Source organism: Coffea eugenioides, chromosome 2 (assembly GCF_003713205.1).
Source record: "Coffea eugenioides isolate CCC68of chromosome 2, Ceug_1.0, whole genome shotgun sequence".
Taxonomy (NCBI): domain Eukaryota; kingdom Viridiplantae; phylum Streptophyta; class Magnoliopsida; order Gentianales; family Rubiaceae; genus Coffea; species Coffea eugenioides.
The window spans coordinates 54,059,899-54,082,031 of NC_040036.1; positions in this window are offsets into that span (position 1 = coordinate 54,059,899).

Below are 22,133 nucleotides of genomic sequence, written 5' to 3' on the forward strand. Positions count from 1 at the left end.
CCCGTTTGTGTCCAGAAGAACCGATTTGTGTCAAAGCTGCTTTTTTTTGAAAAGGTCAAAGCATTTTCAATATTATGTTTTGACCCCTAGGTTGTTAAAAATTATTAATATACCTCAAATATTTCATACTTTATAAATGTTGTCCTAAAGTTTGGCATTATTTTACAATCAGATCCATAATTTTAATTCTAAACTTGTTAATGTTCATTAAATAATATAAATTGCTAATTGATCGTTCTAATTTCTTTATATTTTCTTGTTAAATATATTTGAAACATCAAATATATATGAATATACCTTTATTAATATTAACATGCTCTTAGATATTTTACATACAAATTTAATTTTTAAATATCCTCCGTCCCTTTTGATTAGTCCTGTTTTCCTCTTTCGTCTGTCCCAAATTATAGTCCACTTTCCAATTGAAGAATGTAGTTTTTTTTATTTTTTCTAAAATACCATATTCAATGTAAGTTGTTGTTACTATAAACCTATCCATTTAAGTTCATAAACCTCAATTCAAGGTTCCATAAGTTGACTCTAATTAATGTGAGGGTATTTTAGAAAAATAGCTACCTAAATTGATTGTTCCAACAAATTAACTACTTTTTCTTAAACTGTGTGAAAAAAAAATCAGAACTATCAAAGTGGGACGGAGGGAGTAATTTTTATTTATGACGTCATCCGGTTTAACCCAATCAAATCCATTGACCCCTGACCCTGAACTCGACTGAGTCGATACCTTGTCCGAGTCTGAAAACATAGACCAAAATGTACCGAAAAAAGTAGTATTAATCTTCCTCTTCCAACTGCTGGCTGTTGCAACTATTCGCAGCCTATTTAAGCAAAATAATGTCCAAAGTATCCTTGCGGATAACACTCTCAATCACCAAAGAACCCTAATATAATCAAAAGAACACATTATGCTTCAACCATAAAAGATTTAAGTGATTCAAAGAAAATTCGAATACGTACGAGTACAAAGTACAAATATGGTTTTGGAAGTGAAAAGAGTACATTTAAACCAAAGGACATAAGTAAAATATTTGTAAAACTTATGCTCACTCGCAAAACTTTAAAATCTCCATTTGAGTCGAAGTGACAAAGAAAACGTATTTCTATTAGTCGTAAATTTCATTTTTCCAAGGGTACAAGTTTCGGCCAAATTCTAACTTATATACCTCGATAAAAGAAGACGCAAATATCTTAGATGGTTCAAGTGGTATTCGTTCTCAAATCTTTATGCAAATCGCGAGTATATCTACCTAGCCCTCGAGCGCAAATTTGGGCAGCACACCCTTTGTATTTACCTATTTTTCAGCCATTTACGGCTTCATTCTTTTCCTCAATCAGTCCCAAAATCACATGCAAATAGTCTCATTACAATAGCCGTTCAATAGGCTCAATATCATACAATTACAAAACCATGCTACAGAAATGACCGGAAATAAGGTTTAAGGCAAAAAGTAAAAGACAGGTTCGACGTCTCTTAGTGTATCGGTCACAACCGAAGCTACGCTTATTGGATTGGGGTGAAATTTATAACATTTAGAAGTTAAGACAAAGGGCTATAACTTTGATGAAGACTACTCAATCCAGTTCATAGTGTATCCAAGTCAAATTCATCATTTACAGAACCAGAATTTCACCGTCAGGCTGGTTAACAGCACCGCGTTCAACTGATAATAACCCAGGCTACAAAAGTCTGATTGATCCATTTTCAAAGGCGTTGGAAAGCTAAAATATAGCACTATAACTTTTGTGTTTTGGCCAAATGCTAATTCAATACGGATCAAGGTGAAAAAATGCGGCCAGAATGGTGAAATGTCAAAACGGTCCACAGAGCTCTACCTATGGCAGTCAAGGGTATTTTTGTCTTTTCACATTCTACCATGCTCGGATTGAGTTGAAATTTTATAGGTATCTATAAAATATCATTTTCTACAACTTTCATGTTTTGAGCTATGCCGAATTCGGCATCCATCATGGCCGAATGACACTGGTCAGAACAGGACAAGATGAAAACCCTAAAACTGGAATTTGTGCACATAACTTGGAAATTTCCGTAAGTAACCAAAACTAGCATATCAAAGCTTCATTTTACACATACCAAAGCTATCATTCCATGGCAATTGCTCAAGCATCAAATAAGACCAGAAAAATTCCCCAAAAATCTGAAATTTCCCAAATCACCACTTTCTCCATGAAATTTTCCATAAAACTACAAAACTCACAACTCTAAACTACTAATTGACAATGAATTAAAGTAGAAGGAAATTCTAGCTAAGCTTACCTTGTTCATCCAAGAAAGTTAGAAGCTTGATGCTTTCCTTTCCAAAATTACTCCACCAACACCTTGGAATCCCCTTAGTAAACAATTTTTATGGAGTAATTTGCAATTCTATCGGTTAGAACTCAAGATTGGAGCAAGAAATTGGAGTGAAAGATGAAGGTTTTTCTCTCTCTCTTGCTTTCAAATTTTCGGCCATAAGAGGGGAAAAATAGTTTGATTTTTGGTCAAATTTTTGTTTTAGTAAAGTGAAGAAAGTTAGGTCAAAGTCCAAGGTCCCATAGTTTTGCGACAAATGGTCCTTTAGGGTTTCAATCCTATCCTTTTGTCTACCAATGGTAATTTATCTAGTTAACTTCTAATTATCTCCTAGCACCTTGTAAAATAATAACACTTAGCACAAAAATCACTTAATCATCAAAATTTTATCGCACTAGCGGGTCCCACGTCTATAATGCGTTTCAAATTTAACGTATACTAACTTATACTAGGAAAATGATTTAAAACTGTACTTGCTTATAAAAATGCATAGAAATTTTAATATTTTAAAGGCAAGTATAAAAATGTAGGCAAAAATAAAATAATGTCTAGAAAATGTGAAAATTTTTGGGTTCTCACACTCTTTTCCTCTTGAGAAATTTCGTCCTCGAAATTTTTACCTTCAGATGCCTCAGAAGGTTGTTGGTTGTCTAAGGCATATACCTTTGCCAGTACTTTTGTTCGATTCCCTCTTTCATTCACTTGTTTCGGTTTGGTTCCATCCTGTGGTTGAGCACTGTTCCCCCTGGGCTGCTTCATCGGGCAACTACTAATTTGGTGATCGCTACTCCCACAAATCAAACATTGTCGCCATTTCCTCCAACACTCATTCTCAGTATGATTTGTCTTTCCACAATATCCGCAGGTCAGGTGAGAAGCCACTTTTTGGCTTTCTTGAGAAATTTCCACATGACCTATTTGACTTTCTTTGGTAGATCTTTCATCTAGTGCTGCTAATGTTCATGGTGGGCGGGGTGAAGGGTTCACTTTTTGTACTTTAGAAGGCGCTATCTTTTCGCTAGATTTCTCAGATACACTACCAGATGCACCCCTTTTCCGTGTTTGGAAAGCTTTTACCTGTGCCTTTGCATCCTCAATCTTTTGAACTTTCTCAAGGGCTTCCGTAAAGGTATTAACCTAAACCGCCGCTAAAGTTTCCTGGATTTCCAAATTCAACCCTTGTATGAACCGTCTCACTCTTCTCCGCTGCGTGGCCACCAATTTAGAATCAAACTTGGATAGTTTAGTAAATTTAGCCTCATATTCGGCCACACTCTGGGATTCCTGACGTAACCCAATAAACTCGTCCTCTCTCCTTTCTTGGACTAAAGGTGGGAGATACTTCTTGTTAAATTCCCTTACAAAATTCGTCCATGTCCATGCAGTCTGTTCTTTTTCCATTTTGCCCTAATAACATTCCACCATACTCGGGCCGGTCCTTCGAATTGAAATACAGCGAAGTGCACTTGTTTTTGCTCCGTGTAGTTTAAAGCTGCGAAGATGTTAATCATTGCCTCCAACCACTGTTCAACTATATCTGGATCAGGCTCTCCATGAAATTTCGGAGGTAGAAACTTTTAGAACCTCTCAAGAGCCCTATCCTCTCCTATCTTAGGATTCCGAGGTTGATTCACTGGCATTTGGCCTTGTTGATCTACCAGTCTTGCTAGGATATTTGTCATTTGTTGCATCGCCGTCGCCATTTGATCTCCGGTCTCAACCCTCGGTCCATGTTCTTGCTCGGCCACTGTTTCTCTTTCTTCTCTCGGTTCTTGAGCTCGCTTAGTCCAACGGCCACAACCACGTCCACGATTACGTCTCCCTTCCATACCCTTTTCTCTCCCTTTTTTTTCAGAAGGTGATTTAGTATATAACGAAATAAATTGACTAAAATAACAAGATATCTCACACCAAATACACAAGGAGACACACCATATACACAAAGAGACATCTCAAGTTAGACAAATAGTCAAAGGTAGCAAGTACTATACATGTAGGTATTAACATACCACAGGCAAAAGACGTGTAGGAACAATGCAAGGGCAAAACGAAAGGAAACGCGACTTGTCATCCCACACTCAGTTAAAATCACCCTCGTCCGGTCTCTTACTTCATTTTCTATCTGAACTAGGCGCCCGTTGATCTCTTGTACTCACTCTAGCCAAACACTTACCTGTCTATGTTTCCCAAAATGAAATTCTCAAGTACTTAGTATCGCCCTCAACTCTGGAGTACTCGGGTACAAGAATCCGAAATAAGATAATTCATATCTCAAGTTGGCTAGTCCCAAAAGTAAATTATCTACAATCGAGATTCATACCTAACGTCCCTATCTAGTGTCCTCAAATACCATGATAACGATTTAAGACCTATAACAATTCATGATTCATAACTTATGCTCAAAAGAGCACTGTCCTTCACACTTATTCACCACTTGGCCCAAGCTCACTCCGCGTAGAGATCACGCGAAGCAGGCTCTGATACCACCTGTAACGGCCCCACCTCCCCCTAGGGCGTACCAGAGGGTTCGGCGGACCGCCTGCCCATCTCTCGCCGGGGCTCACTACAGTCCTCAAATACAAATGAAAAAAAGACCACAATAACAAGTGTAACAATAATTCCAAACTTAAAACATATACTTATATACATATCTGCCCCAAAAGGAATACAACTCAAATATACAAAGATTGTCAATTTTTCATACATCCAACTCTTGCCAAGCGCTAGGGCGAGAACCATTGCAATAGTCTATACAGATCTCTCGTCCTTACTCGCATCCTCTGTTGAGAAAAACAAAACTAATGGAATGAACTAAAAGTTCAGTGAGATTCTAGACACATAATCAACTTAAACAAGGACATTAATCATTTAATAACAAATAATCCAGGAAACATTTACAATATGAAGCAATAATAACACATTCATTAAAAGGATACATGCTCGCACGGAGCCTTTCGTTCTTTCATTCACCTTTCATTTCCTTATTCCTCCAATCATTTTAAAATGCATTTTGTAAGTGAAAACTCCTCCATTGCCATTATCACTTGTTCGTTCATTTCATTCTTCCCCCTTCTGGACATTGGCCAGACTCCACCCGACAACGTGGTAATACTCGAGTATACCAAACTTTCACGCGGGGTCACCAAATCGCTCGATCGAATCCGCTTCTGGCTCGAGTCGACAGGCAACAAAGGGCAAGGGCCCAATTTAGCCGAACAGCTTACATTCATGCGCAACTAGCATTTAATTATTTAATCATTGAAAATTTCACATTCATTTAGGTCGAGTGCACACACACTCGCCTAGTAAAATTCATTTTAACAGTCATTGATAACATTGAACATTTAATCATACATCCACAACAACCACATAGTCAATGAAAACATAACATACAAAGAACACTCACCTATTTAAGCAAAATAATGTCCAAAGTATCCTTGCGGATAACACTCTCAATCACCAAAGAACCCTAATATAATCAAAAGAACACATTATGCTTCAACCATAAAAGATTTAAGTGATTCAAAGAAAATTCGAATACGTACGAGTACAAAGTACAAATATGGTTTTGGAAGTGAAAAGAGTACATTTAAACCAAAGGACATAAGTAAAATATTTGTAAAACTTATGCTCACTCGCAAAACTTTAAAATCTCCATTTGAGTCGAAGTGACAAAGAAAACGTATTTCTATTAGTCGTAAATTTCATTTTTCCAAGGGTACAAGTTTCGGCCAAATTCTAACTTATATACCTCGATAAAAGAAGACGCAAATATCTTAGATGGTTCAAGTGGTATTCGTTCTCAAATCTTTATGCAAATCGCGAGTATATCTACCTAGCCCTCGAGCGCAAATTTGGGCAGCACACCCTTTGTATTTACCTATTTTTCAGCCATTTACGGCTTCATTCTTTTCCTCAATCAGTCCCAAAATCACATGCAAATAGTCTCATTACAATAGCCGTTCAATAGGCTCAACGTCATACAATTACAAAACCATGCTATAGAAATGACCGGAAATAAGGTTTAAGGCAAAAAGTAAAAGACAGGTTCGACGTCTCTTAGTGTATAGGTCACAACCGAAACTACGCTTATCGGATTGGGGTGAAATTTATGGCATTTTGAAGCTAAGACAAAGGGCTACAATTTTGATGAAGACTACTCAATCCAGTTCATAGTGTATCCAAGTCAAATTCATCATTTACAGAACCAGAATTCCACTGTCAGGCTGGTTAACAGCACCGCGTTGAACTGACAATAAATCAAGTTACAAAAGTCCGATTGAGGCGTTTTCAAAGGTGTTGGAAAGTTAAAACATAGTACTATAACTTTTGTGTTTTGGCCAAATGCTAATTCAATACGGATCAAGGTGAAAAAATGCGACCAGAATGGTGAAATGTCAAAATGGTCCACAGAGCTCTACCTATGGCAGTCAAGGGTATTTTTATCTTTTCACATGTTACCGTGCTCGGATTGAGTTGTAATTTTACATGAAGCTATAAAATATTATTTTCTACAACTTTTATATTTTGAACTAAGCCCAATTTGGCCTCCATCATGGCCGAATGACACTGGTCGGAACAGGGCAAGATGAAAACCCTAAAACTGGAATTTGTGCACATAAGTTGGAAATTTCCGTAAGTAACCAAAACTAGCATATCAAAGCTTCATTTTGCACATACCAAAGCTATCATTCCATGGCAATTGCTCAAGCATCAAATAAGACCAGAAAAATTTTCCAAAAATCTGAAATTTCCCAAATCACCACTTTCTCCATGAAATTTCCCATAAACTACAAAACTCACAACTCTAAACTACTAATTGACAATGAATTGAAGTAGAAGGAAATTCTAGCTAAGGTTACCTTGTTCGTCCAAGAAAGCTAGAAGCTTGATGCTTTCCTTTCCAAAATTACTCCACCAATACCTTGAAATCCCCTTAATAAACAACTTTTATGGATTAATTTGCAATTCTATCGATTAGAACTCAAGATTGGAGCAAGAACTCAAATTTTCGGCCATAAGAAGGGAAAAATGGTCTTGATTTTTGGTCAAAATTTTTGTTTTCGTAAAGTGAAGAAAGTTAGGTCAAAGTCCAAGGTCCCATAGTTTGTGACAAATGGTCCTTTAGGGTTACAATCCTATCCTTTTGTCTACCAATGGTAATTTATCTAATTAACTTCTAATTATTTTCCTAGCACCTTGTAAAATAATAACACTTAACACAAAAGTCACTTAATCACCAAAATTTTATTGCACTAACGGTCCCACGTCTATTATGCGTTTCAAATATAACGTACACTAACTTATACTAGGAAAATGATTTAAAACTGTACTTGCTTATAAAAATGCATAGAAACTTTAATATTTTAAAGGCAAGTATAAAATGTAGGCAAAAATAAAATAATGCCTAGAAAATGTGAAAATTTTCGGGTTCTCACAAGTAAACTAAGAAATGCTTATAAATAGTTATCTTGATAACATGTGCTTAGGTAATTAAAGTAAAATTAGCTTTTATAAGAATAAAAATTGAAGTGCATAAAGTGACAATAAAATATTTACACCAAACCTTTTCCTCCCCCTTTATATATAGTACATATATACTAATAGGAGAGGCACACTCTATAGGTGTGCAAGTCAAAAAAAAGTTTTTTCATAATAAAAGGGTAGGAGTTTTTTTCCTTTAAGAACAAAAGCTAGAAGTTATTAGAGTTTGATTTGCAGCCAAAAAAAAAGTTAATGGAAGTAAGAATAAAAGAATTTATAGGAAGTTTTTGAAATTGAATAATAGCTACGTTAAAATTTTTTTATTTCAGTTTTACCCCCAAATAAGTAAGGCTTTTTGCATATGAGCATTGCAAGTTAACTAATAATACTTATGAAAGATTTAGGTTAATCAATCCTTATTTTTGATGATTAACGAAACAAAATAATGATTTGAACTAATATTTCAAATGAGTTTTTCACTAGTATAGTTGCTCAAACAATTGGCAAAGGAAAGAAAGTAAAACAAGAAGGAATAAAGTTTTTCGTTGAACATGAGACGATGGATTGGATGCATAACAGGACTATTGGACATCCAACAGATTAAAAGGAAACTTTGGAACTCTCCGTTTTTGTCGAACGCATCTTTCGGACGTTGTATCGGATGTTTGATACTTCTGACAAAAACTCGCTCAACTCAACTTCGAATGCAGTGTCAGATGTAGAGCAATTGGATCGGACGTTCAACAGGGGATTGGACGTCTAACAACTCCAATGGCTAATTTTTTAATAGTTAGTTTTTTTATTGTTGGAGAGACTTTTGAGGCAAAATTTCACCACCTATAAATACTCCCAAATCTGAAATTATGAGAGACTTTTGCCTACATAAAATACAAGCTTTCATGAGTAATTTTTTGTTAAAAAAATACTCTAAATATTGTATAGGTATAGAGAAGTTCTTGGATATATGAGGTTTCTTATTGAGGAGAAGTAAAATCTTGGATAAGGTGAGTTGCACTTGTAAATAATTCTCAATTAGTTGAGTGAGTTTTCAATTATAACCAATTGAGGGTTAACTTGGTTAAATTGTAAAACTCTTTGGCTCAACCAAAGAGTTTTATGGTGAACAAAGAGTAAGTCTTCACTCATACAAATTAGTTAGATTCACCAATAGTTGAAGAAGCTACTAGTAGATTCAACTCGAAGTTTAGAAGAAGTTTGGGAATTCGATTGATTTGCAATCTTTTACTTTATTGTTCTCTTTTTGTTACTTGTTTGTGTGGTTTAATTTGCCTATATCTCTTGTTATTGTGTTTGCTTGAGTGCTTGTTTATTTAAACTATTTTGATTGAATAAATGAGTGAAAATTTGGTTTTTACTTGCTTTATTTTTTATCAACCTAATTCATCACCTCCTTAGGTTGTTTAGACCTTACAATTCGTGTTAGAATTTGGTCTCCTAGAGATTAACTTCAATCAGTTTAAGAGTAAAGATGGCAACTAATAATACCTTATTTTTAGAGGGCCAATCTATTTCTAGACCGCCTATATTTAGTGGCTCATATTTTAGTAGTTGGAAACAAAGAATGAAAGGTTTCTTGTAATCTATTGACATTGAGTTTGGTATATTGTTATTGATAGTTCTTATGAAACTACAATAATTCATGCTACAACAAATTTGAGTAGATCAAAAACTAGATAAAAATTAGATGAAATGGAAAATACGTCTGTTTTTGAATGTTAAGGCTATGAACTTGTTATATAATGTTTTAGATATTTATGAATCTAGTAGGATTAAAGGTTGTAAATTGACTAAAAAAATTTGGGATAAATTGTATGAAATGCATAAAGGTAGTTAAGATATTAGAGAGTAAAAGAAATATTTACTTGTTGTTAAATATGAATATTTTAAAATGGAAGCTCATGAAAATATTGATAAGATGTATTGTAAATTTAGTGACATTATTAAAGATCTTGAATTGCTTAGAAAAAAATATTCTTTGGATGAGAAAAATAGAAAAATCTTGAATATTTTGTCTAAGGAATAGGAAACCAAGGTTAATGCCATGAAGGAAGCTAAAAATTTGAATTCTATATCTATTGATTCTCTTGTTAGCACACTAACCACTTATGAGTTGAAGATAAAATCAAATGTGCAAGATGAAGAAGAAGTTAGAGCCAATAGAGGTATTGTACTTAAGGTTTCTCAAGAAGAAGAGGATCTACTCTAACTTGATGGTGAAGATGTGAAACTTGATGAAAGTGATGTAGCTCTTATGATCAAAACCATCAAGAAACTCTTCAACAATAAGAGAAGATTCACAAGAGATGGATCAAGCAACAACCAATTCTCAAATTCCATCAAAACAAAAGAGAAAAAAAAGAAAAATTTGAACAACTTTCAAATCCTATGAAATGATTATAATTCAAATGGCGAACTTGAAGAAGAATGTGAAAGAGCTCAAATGGCATTTATGGCTATCGGAAACAACGAGATATTTATTAGCTCCTTTTTTACTGATGAAGATGAAGATAGTGATGTTGATGATGATGATGATGATGATGTTGAGGCATTTATGATTAAACTGTATGATAGTTTGAGAGATTTTTATGCTAAGAATAAGGAATTGAAAATCAAAATAAATGTTTTGTTGAATGAAAACTCCAAACTTTTTCATGAAAATAAGAGATTGAGAAAGAAAAATGAAGTTAACTCTATTTTGAAAATGGATAATTTGAAAATAAAGTTGGATGAGAAAACAAAGTTTTATGAAAAGATTAAGGAAGAAAAAATTTGTTGAAACAAAGAATAAAGGACCTAAATGTTTTTCTTCAAAATGAGAAACAAAGTACTTTAGAAAAGAAAAATGTAAGGAGTTCAAGTGTTAACAAACATTTTACTCTTTCTAGAAGGAATGGTTTTTATTTCATAAAATCTTTTCATGTTAGCAATTATGATATTATGTGCAATTATTATTGTCAATGTGGTCATATGAATATTGAATGCTATGTGAAAAGAAATTGAAATTAGAAATGAAGACTATTTAGGTAGTAAAGTATAGAAACTAACTCCATAAACCCAAGAATAAGTAGGTACCAAAAATGGGACTCAAGATGAAAATTGATTCAAATCAAGGTTGAAATATGATATAAAATATCACTTCGAGTCAAAAGAATAAGGAATTTGAAAGTTTGAAAATGGGTGAAAGAATGGAAGATGAATATGGAAGACTATAGAGGTAACAATCTTTCCAAATAGATGCAAAACTACATCTATAATAAGGTACAATCTTAAAAGTTGAATTATGATATTTACCTCATATCTTGATTGTTGCAAATTGATGATGTTTATACGTTAAGCTATATTATGTATCCTAATTTGCACTCTTATGAGAATAGAACATATGTATTAGAATGTTTGAATCTATACTGATGTTCTATTCACATATATTATATATTGAAAATGTCATTCAAAACGATGAATTTGCACATATAAATGCTTGATTGTGATAACCCCCAATTCTTTTTAAATTAGCTCGTGACTTGCAAAACGAAAGGGAGAAACTTCATTTTTTGAAAGAGTTTATGTGGTTGAAAATCCTTCATAATTAACTTGCTATGAAGCTCATATATAGATTATGCTATAGTAATCTAAGTTTAACATAATTTAACAGCTAAGTATATTTAAGTGTGAGAGCATTCTAACCTAATTTAATTAAACATAGCATATTATATTGTGCAAATGAATTGATTGTCAATTTTATATTTAAATGCTATATCTATGGATATTTACATCGCACTAGAAAATGGATTAGATATCCATTTAATGAATTTCATGTCATTCATATTTAAAAAGATGGAATATTCTTAACCCCATAATAATTGAGGTAGTTGCATCACATATGCTTGAATACCGGTTTCCAGTGTTCAATAAACAGTCCCCAAGGTTTATCGGCATTCTCGACCAAGCCCTTACTGGCTCGATAGAACCGACTCACCTATGAGGTTGGATACCCAAACAGTAGTAGCAGTTGATGAGGTATCACCCAAACAACTCAAGTACAGTCATATATAGAGAAATCATATCTCATAATAACAATATACAGAGCCTCAGTGGAAAATGAGGGAGATCGAGTACGATAAAGTACACACTCGCCTCCATTTTTATCAAAACAAGATTTGGCTCAAATAGTCATAAATCAAGTATTCAGATATTTCACATAAGCAAGTAGCAAGTAGTGGAACACTCACCTGTCAAGCAATGTAGTAGTTTAAACGTCAAGTATCTTGGTTACGACCACCTTCGTTTCCCAATCCTAGGGCAACAAGTGAAATCGTTAACAAATTAGGTTCATTTCCCACTCAATTGTAGGCTTATTAAGAGACCAAGTGAGTGGTTAAAGCCATTCAATTCATCATGAAAATTTGGTCCAAAATGCAGTAAAAGTTCATGAGAAAACAAGTTTAATAAGTGCATGAAAGTTGGCAAAAGAAAAGTTTCATTCGAGCTAAAAAGGTTCTTCACGGGTAAAACAGTCGTGCCCGCGCAGTTTTGGGAAAACGGCTATATCTCACTGTAGGAAGGTCGGAATTTGGTGCCTTCAGTGGCGTTGGAAACTAGACTCGAAGGGCTTTTCAACGGTACCAATCCACACTCTGGATTGTCTCCTATCAGTATCAGTAGCTCAGACAAGTCAGCTGATTTTCCAACTCTGGATCAGCCCTAACCTCAAGCAAAACTACATTAGTTCTAGGTGCTATCTTCATTTGTTTTGGTTCAAATTCACCCAAATCAGTCCTCAAAAGTTCATATACAGGGAGTCATATCACCTAGGACCATTGGATTTCAAAATGTAACACATAAACATGATTAAGAATATCCATAGCAGTCTAGCCATCAAGAAAACCAAACCAGTCCACTATAGACCAAACCACCACTTTACTTGCTCAAATTTCATTCCAACGCATACATGAGTTTAACCAATGCCTAGCCATGTTTATTAGGCTTGATTAGGGTACAATGAAACCACAAAGATCAAGAAGAAATCCTTCCTTCTCATACCGGTCAGCTAAGGAGATGAAAACAGTGCACAATTTCCTCTATTCATCCAACCTTCATCCTCTAATGATTTTCACTTAAACAACATATCAAGTGTTAAATCTAACTCAAAAGAGATTTAAAACATATTAATACTTCATAAATAACCATGAACAAGGTTCAAACATTTCATTAAACACTTGGTAGGCATACTAACTAACTCGACTACTACTTGTTTAATTCAAGAGATTAACCCCAAATCTCAACCAAAACAACTTGTAGCTTGCCATTAAAACTTAAAGTGCATGATAAAACACCATAAAACTATCATTTAAAGAATATTCACCTCTCTTGTAAGAAGCTTGAACCACCAAATCAATCCACCAAAATGAAAGCTTCAAGCTTGAATCAAGCACTAGGGTTGGAGGAAAGTTTCTCACTAACTCAAGATCTTTCTCTTTTGGTTTTTGCTCTTGATCAACTAGGGTTAGAAAGCAAGAATATGGAGTTCTCTCTCTTCCTTGACAAGCCTCAAGGAGTTCGGCCACAAGGAGAAAAGAAAAAGCTAAACTTTGTTTAAATTGTCTTCTAATCTTTGGTCAAACAAAATACTTGGCTAGGGTTTTGCCACATAGCCCACTTCTTGTCCAAAACTTCTCTTAATTCTTTGACTAATGATGTTTCAACCCTTCCAAATGTACCAATACTTATTTAACACCTCTAATCCCTCATATAAAGTCCCTACCACAAATAAAAGAGCACTTAGAAAAATGCAAGTGGTGAATTATTTAAACCAACTCAAGAAAATGTTTTACTTCAAGTAAAAGGAAATGTAATGTAATGCATGGGAAATGTTGTAACACATGTAGAATATAATGCAAGGGCATATAATAAGTGATTTAAATCCTAGCGTAAGGCAAGTATTTTGGGGAAATTGTGTTTTAAAGTGAGAGTTCTCACACTCTCTTCCCTTTAAAGAATTTCGTCTTCGAAATTCTCACCTTGATAACTGAATAGTTCAGGGTACTTGGCGCGTATGTCCTCTTCCACTTCCCAAGTAGCTCCCTCCGCCTCATGATTCCTCCACAAAACTTTAACTAAGGGTATCTATTTAGTTCTCAATTCCTTCACCTTTCGATCTAAGATCCGTACCGGTCTTTCTTCATAAGTTAGAGATTCGTCAATGTCAATTTCTTCTGGCTTCAGTACATGAGTGGGATCTGGATGATACTTTTTGAACATGGACACGTAAAATACGTTATGAACTCTGGATAGACTTGTCGGTAACTCCAATCGATATGCTACATTTCCAACTCGTTGGAGAATTTTGAATGGTCTCACGTATCTCGGTTGAAGCTTCTTTCCTTTTCCTGCCGTGAGACTTCGAAGTGGTGTAACCTTTAAAAATACCTTGTCCCCAACCTCAAACTCCAAGTCCTTTCGTCGATTATCAGCATAACTTTCTGTCGACTTTGAGCTGTCTGAAGCACCTCTGACGTATCACTTTCACCTTCTCATACGCATTCTCGATCCATGGTACTGCAACTGGGTCTAAAACCCTTTTTTCCCCTACTTCATCCCAAAATATTGGTGATCGGCATTTCCTTCCATAGAGAGCTTCATACGGTGCCATTTGTATGGAAGAATGGTAACTATTATTATATGCGAATTCAACTAAAGCCATGTATTGTCCCCAACTTCTACCAAAATCCAAAATACAGGTCCTCAACATGTCTTCAAGTGTTTGAATGGTTCTCTCCGACTGTCCATCAGTTTGGGGATGATAGGTTGTACTAAAGTTCAACTTGGTCCCCAAGACTCCTTGTAATTGTTGCAGAAACGGGACACAAACCGTGGGTCTCTATCAGAAACAATCCTTACGGGGATCCCTTGCAATCTCACTATCTCGTCCATGTACAGTTGGGCCAATTTCTTCAAAGAGTATCTCATATTTATAGGTAAGAAATGAGCAGACTTGGACAACCTGTCTACTATTACCCAAACGGCGTCATGACCTTTTTGGGTATGGGGTAACCCTGATACGAAATCCATAGTAATATGTTCCCATTTCCACTCAGGGATTTCCAGAGGTTGTAGAAGACCTGAGGTCTTCTGATGTTCAGTTTTCACTTGTTGGCACACCAAATATTTTTGGACAAACTGAGCAATTTCCTTCTTCATTTTATCCCACCAATACAGCCTTCTCAAATCTTGGTACATTTTACTACTTCCAGGATGTACTGTATACTTGGATCGATGTGCCTCTTCCAAAATATCCCCTTTTATCACTTCATCTTGCGGTACCACTATCCGATCACGAAAATTCAAGATACCTTCGGAACTCACATTAAAGTCTTGTATCTCCCCTTTTTGCACTTTTTCTGTCCACTTTTGCACCATCTGGTCATTCTTTTGAGCCTCTTTAATTCGGTCCAACAAATCAGATCTTACCGTAATATTGCAGAAAATCACCCTCTGTCGGTCTAATCGCGGGTTCCATTCACTCACCTCTTCCAACAAATTCCATTCTTTTACCATTAATCCAGCTACTTGCACTTTTTGACTTAAAGCATCCGCTACAACATTGGCCTTGCTCGGGTGGTAGTTAATTGTACAGTTATAATCCAAAAGAAATTTCACCCACCGACGCTGTCTCAAGTTTAACTCCTTCTGAGAGCGTAGGTATTTCAATCACTTATGGTCGGTATACACCTCAAAAGTCACTCCATACAAGTAATGCCTCTACTTCTTTAGTGCAAAAACCATAGCGGCCAATTCTAAGTTGTGAGTGGGGTAATTTCGCTCGTGGGATTTTAACTTCTTAGAGGCATCCGTAATTACACTCCCATTTTGCATTAGAAAACATCCCAAACCTTCCATTGAGGCATCCGTATATACAATGAAACTATCTCTCCCATTTGGTAAAGCTAAAACAGGTGCTGACGTTAACCATTTCTTTAACTCCCGAAAACTAGTTTCACACTTAGAATTCCAGACAAATTGACCATGCTTCTTGGTCAGGTTGGTTAAAGGACAGGCTAACTTGGAGAAATTTTTGATGAACCGACGATAATAACCAGCTAAACCTAGGAAACTACGGACCTCAGTTGGGGTTTCCGATCGTTTTCACTCAGATACAACCTCTACTTTTACTGGATCCACAGAAATGTCATCTTTAGATATTATGTGCCCCAGAAAAGAAATTTGCTCAAACCAAAACTCGCACTTGCTAAACTTGGCATATAACTGATGTTCTCTTAAAATCTGCAAAACTATTCTTAAATGCCGTTCGTGATCCTCTCGAGTCTTAAAATACACCAAAATATCATCGATAAACACTATGACAAATTGATCCAAGTAGGGTTTAAAGACTCGATGCATCAAATCCATAAATGCGGCAGGAGCATTTGTTAAACCAAAAAGCATCACGGCGAACTCAAAATGTCCATATCTAGAATTAAAAGCAGTCTTAGGTATATCCTCCTGCCTAATTCGGAGTTGATAATAGCCTTGCCTCAAGTCCAACTTAGAGAAAACCACTGCTCCTTGCAGTTGGTCAAACAATTCATCAATGTGTGGCAAAGGGTATTTATTTTTCACCGTAACATCATTTAAGCCACGATAGTCAATACACAGTCTCAAACTACCATCCTTCTTTTTATCAAATAACATAGGTGCTTCCCACGGTGACTCACTTTCTCGAATAAACCCTCGCTCTAACAGATCTTGTAACTGCAGTTTCAATTCCTTAATTTCGGCGGGGGCCATTCGGTATGGTGTTTTTGCAATAGGAGCAATTCCAGGCACCAAATCGATCTTAAATTCTATTTCCCTCTCTAGTGGTATCAATTTCAACTTGTCGGGGAAGACATCAGGAAATTCATTCACTACTAAAACATCCTCCAGTTTCATCTTATCTCCAAGAGTATTAATTAAGAAGGCTAAGTAACCCTGCGTCCCTTTACTCAATAACTTTCTAGCTCGAATTCTCGAAACAAGTGCAGACGAGGCTAACCTACCTCCACATCCAGTCTTAGAGTTGCCTCTCCAGGTATAGAGAATTCCACCACCTTAGTTTTACAGTTCAATTGGGCGTTATAGCGGGCCAACAAATCCATGCCTATAATCACGTCGTACCCCTTAAGATCTAAACTTATCAAGTCTCCCACCAACTTCCATTCTCCTACCCAAATCTCGTAATTTTTATAAATCATATTGGTAATTAAGTTTTGATCCCCAGTAGGTGTTTTTACTTCTAAGTCATAGGGCAATTTAATAGGATTCACATCAATACCATACATAAAGGCAGGATTCACAAAAGAATGGGTTGCCCCAGGGTCAATTAAAAGCTTAGCTAATCGGTGGAATACAGGGACCGTAGCTTCCACTACTTCTGATGATTCAGGAACTCGCTGATGGTCCAAAGTAAAAACCCTAGTAGGGGTTTTGGGTCTACTTCTACTAGAAGTGGGTTGCTTAGGGTTTGACTTCTCCGGCTATGCACCCTCGTTCCCTTCACGGTTCTTAACAGGACAAGTGGCGATCTGACGTTCGGAACTTCCGCAACGGAGACACTTCTTCAATTTTCGCCAGCACACGTTCGTGGTGTAGTTTGCCCTACCACAATATCCACAGCTTGCGCGAGGAGTGGGTATGGGAACTCCTTGGGAGAGGGTCCTATGTTGCCCTTGTCATTTTCCACTTTGAGTCCCTCTAGATGGAGCTCCTCCTTTTTGTGTCCCAACAATTTAAACTCCACCCGCACCTCTTCCAAACTTAGGAGGTGGTACATTCTGATCATCTCGCCCAGGAGAACTACTAGATGCACCACGTTTCTTGGCTTGAAAGGTCCGAACTTGAAGTCGAGCCTGCTCCACTCGTTGAGCTTTGTCAAGAGCATCTTTAAAGGTATCGATTTGAGCAGCGGCTAGATCCTTTTGAATTCTACATTCAATCCTTGTATAAACCGCCTTATGCGCTTTTGTTCACTAACTACCAATTCCGGAGCAAACTTGGAGAGTCAGGTGAATTGGGTCTTATATTCCGCCACACTTGAAGTGCCTTGGCGCAGTTTGATAAACTCGTCCTCCTTTTTTCCTGGATTAAGGGCGGAAGGAACTTCTCATTAAATTTCCTAGTGAAGTTTAACCAAGTATGTGGGGTTTGCTCCCTTTCCCACTTGGCACTTACTACGTTCCACCAGAAACGGGCCGCACATTCTAACTAGAAAACGGCAAAAATTACTTGCCTCTCTTCAGTGTAATGTAACGCAGCGAATATATCCTCCATTCGCTCCAACCAGTTCTCGGCAACTTCCGGATCGGGTCCCCCAAGAAATTTTGTAGGAGCGAACTTTTGGAAACGTTCCAGGGCCCTATCTTCACCAACCTCAAGGTCTCTTTGTTGGTTACCATGTACTTGACCTTGCTGGTCAACCAAACGGGCTAGTAAATCAGTCATACGATTGATAGCCGTAGCTACCTGGTCCCCTCCTTCAACTCTGGGTCCCTGGTTCTGATTTGCTACCGATCCCTGTTCCTCCTATTGGTCCTGAACCTGCCTGGATCCACGTCCACGGCCCCGACCACATTGTCGCCTAGTCTCCATTATTACTCACTGGCCTAGGGTCCACATATAATAACTAACAGGGTAAGCAAATATGGGTATACAATAGATGCTTATTCATATTTAAAAGTTAAATAAGAAATGGAATCGAAGTTACGATAAGCGAGGGAAAATGCAAAGCAGTTAAAAACCAATGCCGAAATAAAGTCAAAGTCAAAATCAAGGTGAAATTCAAAGTCAAAGTCAAAGATCAAAGCATTATACATTAAAAAGCTCATAGTAGTCATTTACAAGATAACAAGACCAAAAGTATCAACTACGAGCCTCAAAAGTACAGATATAGTTGTACAGTCATATCAAGCAAAAACTTAGTGCAAGTGGTCAAAAGAAAGCTGTACAACCACCGAGTCACCACATCCCCTAACCTTTCTATGTACAAAGGTCAAAATTATCCACTATCCTACCCTAATAGTGAAGGCCTAGTCCGTGGCTGGACTAGCTGACCCCCCAACCTTGGCGGGTTCAGCTCCCGTACCATCTCCAATGTGAGAAGTCTCATCGCTCGCTTCTCCTAGTAGATCATCACAAACATTCAGAATGGACTCCGCTCTATTCCTTACTTTCATGGCCCTCTTGACCATGCACTCCTGAGCTTCTCCAAACTGCGTGCAAAGGTCATCCATCCTTTCTTGGCCCTCGACCACATCATACTCGAGCTCCTTAATCCGCTCGGCTTGTATCTTATTAGTTTCCTTCAGTTGATTCACTTCGCCTTCAAGCCTAGCATTGTTCTTTGCTAACTCCTTCCTTTCCTCTACCACAGCCAAAACGACTGTATTAGGATACACATAGGTATGGCGGCACTCGCAACGCCGAAAATGATTGGCTGGACTCCAACGTACAGTGGCCCCTCTTGGCCGGATCTGATACTTAATCATCGGGAGTACTCCACGGGACGTCTCGCCAACCGATCTATCGCTAGGGCCACTAGATTCATCCATCTTACACAAAAGTGTAGATAAACTTAAGTACTCTTAAAGGGAATAATCAATATAATTCTCAAGTCAAAAATTTCTAAATCGCCCAGGCCAATTCAAACCTAGGCTCCGATACCACCTGTGACAGCCCTACCTTTCCCTAGGACGAATCCTAGGGTATCAGCGGACTGCCTGCCCAGCTCTCGCAGGGACTCGGTCGATCAAAGAACTAGCAATTCAAGATAACTAGTGAAATAACTTCAATTTGAAGCGTACAAACCCTAATGGCACATAAACGTCAAGCCAACTTCCAAACATAAAATGGCTAGCTAAAGGTCACACTTACCACTCCATACTATAATTACATAACATAAGTCGAACTTATGAATTCAAACTTACAAAAGTCAAAAGTACAGTCGTCTTAACAAAAGGTTATAAGTTCAAGCAAAATAAAGCTAAGAAAGCTCTTGACCGTTAGTCCATTCCCGATCTGTTAAGGATAACAAAGGGAGTGGGGTTAGCTAAAACTCAGTGAGGTTCCAAGTAAACAAGTAAGCATATAGCCAAATAAGGGCATAAAATAACCAAATAAATACCGTATAGTACAACAACAATTTAATCACAGTTCAATTCAAGGATATGGGTAGCTTCCAAAAGCCAAATCCCCTTGAGCTTGATCATACCAAGGTCCGTTGACTCTCCGTCAACGTTTGTATTTAAAGAATATAAAGTCCGTAGAACACCACTTTCTCCAATCTCCGTCCACTAGTCAAACCCCTACCGGGCCCGCACTCCATAAACAGTAGTTAGGTAAAACTCGAGTATACCGGTTTCCAGTGTTCAGTAAACAGTTCCCAAGGTTTATTGCCCTTCTCGATCAAGCCCTTACTGGCTCTATAGAACCGACTCACCAATGAGGTTGGGTACCCAAACAATAGCAGTAGTTGATGGGGGTATCACCCAAACAACTCAAGTACAGTCACATATAGAGAAATCACATCTCATAATAGTAGTACATAGAGCCTCAGTGGAAAGTGAGGGAGGTCGAGTGCGATAAAGTACACGCTCGCCTCCATTTTTATCAAAACAAGGTTTGGCTCAAACAGTCGTAAATCAAGTATTCAGATATCTCACATAAGCAGGTAGCAGGTAGTGGAACACTCACCTATCAAGCAATGCAGTAGTAAAACGTCAAATATCTCAGTTACGACCACCTTCGTTTCCCAATCTTAGGGCAACAAGTGAAATCGTTAACAAATTGGATTCATTTCTCACTCAATCGTAGGCTCATTAAGAGACCAAGTGAGTGGTTAAAGCCATACAATTCATCATGCAAATTTGGTCCAAAATGCAGTAAAAGTTTATGAGAAAACAAGTTTAGTAGGTGCGTGAAAGTTCGGCAAAATAAAAGTTTCATTCGAGCTGAAAAGGTTCTTCACGGGTAAAACAGTCGAGACCGCGCAGTTTTGGAAAAACGGTTATATCTCACTGTAGGAAGGTCGGAATTAGGTACTGTTGATGGCGTTGGAAACTAGATTCGAAGGGCTTTTCAACGGTACCAAATTCATACTCTAGATAGTCTGCTATCAGTACCAGTAGCTCAGACAAATCGGCTGATTTTCCAACTCTGGATCAGCCCTAACCTCAAGCAAAACTACATTAGTTCTTGGTGCTATCTTCATTTATTTTGGTTCAAATTCACCCAAATCAGTCCTCAAAAGTTCATATACAGGGAGTCACATCACCTAGAACCATTGGATTTCAAAATGTAACACATAAACATGATTAAGAATATCCATAGCAGTCTAGCCATCAAGAAAACCAAACCAGTCCACCACTTTACTTGCTCAAATTTCATTCCAACTCATACATGAGTTTAACCAATGTCTAGCCATGTTTATTAGGGTTGATTAAGGTACAATGAAACCACAAAGATCAAGAAGAAACCCCTCCTTCTCATACCGGTCAGCCATGGAGATGAAAATAGTCCACAATTTCCTCTATTCATCTAACCTTAATCCTCTAATGATTTTCACTTAAACAACATATCAAGTGTTAAATCTAACTCAAAAGAGGTTTAAAAAATGTTAATAATTCATAAACAACCATGAGCAAGGTTCAAACATTTCACCAAACACTTGGTAGGCATACTAACTAACTCAACTACTACTTGTTTAATTCAAGAGATTAACCCCAAATCTCAAGCAAAACAACTTGTAGTTTGCCATTAAAGCTTAAAGTACATGATAAAACACCATAAAACTATCATTTAAAGAATATTTACCTCTCTTGTAAGAAACTTGAACCACCAAATCAATCCACCAAAATGAAAGCTTCAAGCTTGAATCAAGCACTAGGGTTGGAGGAAAGTTTCTCACTAACTCAAGATCTTTCTCTTTTGGTTTTTGCTCTTGATCAACTAGGGTTAGAAAACAAGAATATGGAGTTCTCTCTCTTCCTTGACAAGCCTCAAGGAGTTCGGCCACAAGGAGAAAAAAAAAGGCTAAACTTAGTTTAAATTGTCTTCTAACCTTTGGTCAAACAAAATACTTAGCTATGGTTTTGCCACATAGCCCACTTCTTGTCCAAACCTTCTCTTAATTCTTTGACTAATGATGTTTCAATCCTTCCAAATGTACCAATACTTATTTAACACCTTTAACCCCTCATATAAAGTCCCTACCACAAATAAAAGAACACTTGGAAAAATGCAAGTGGTGAATTATTTAAAACCAACTCAAGAA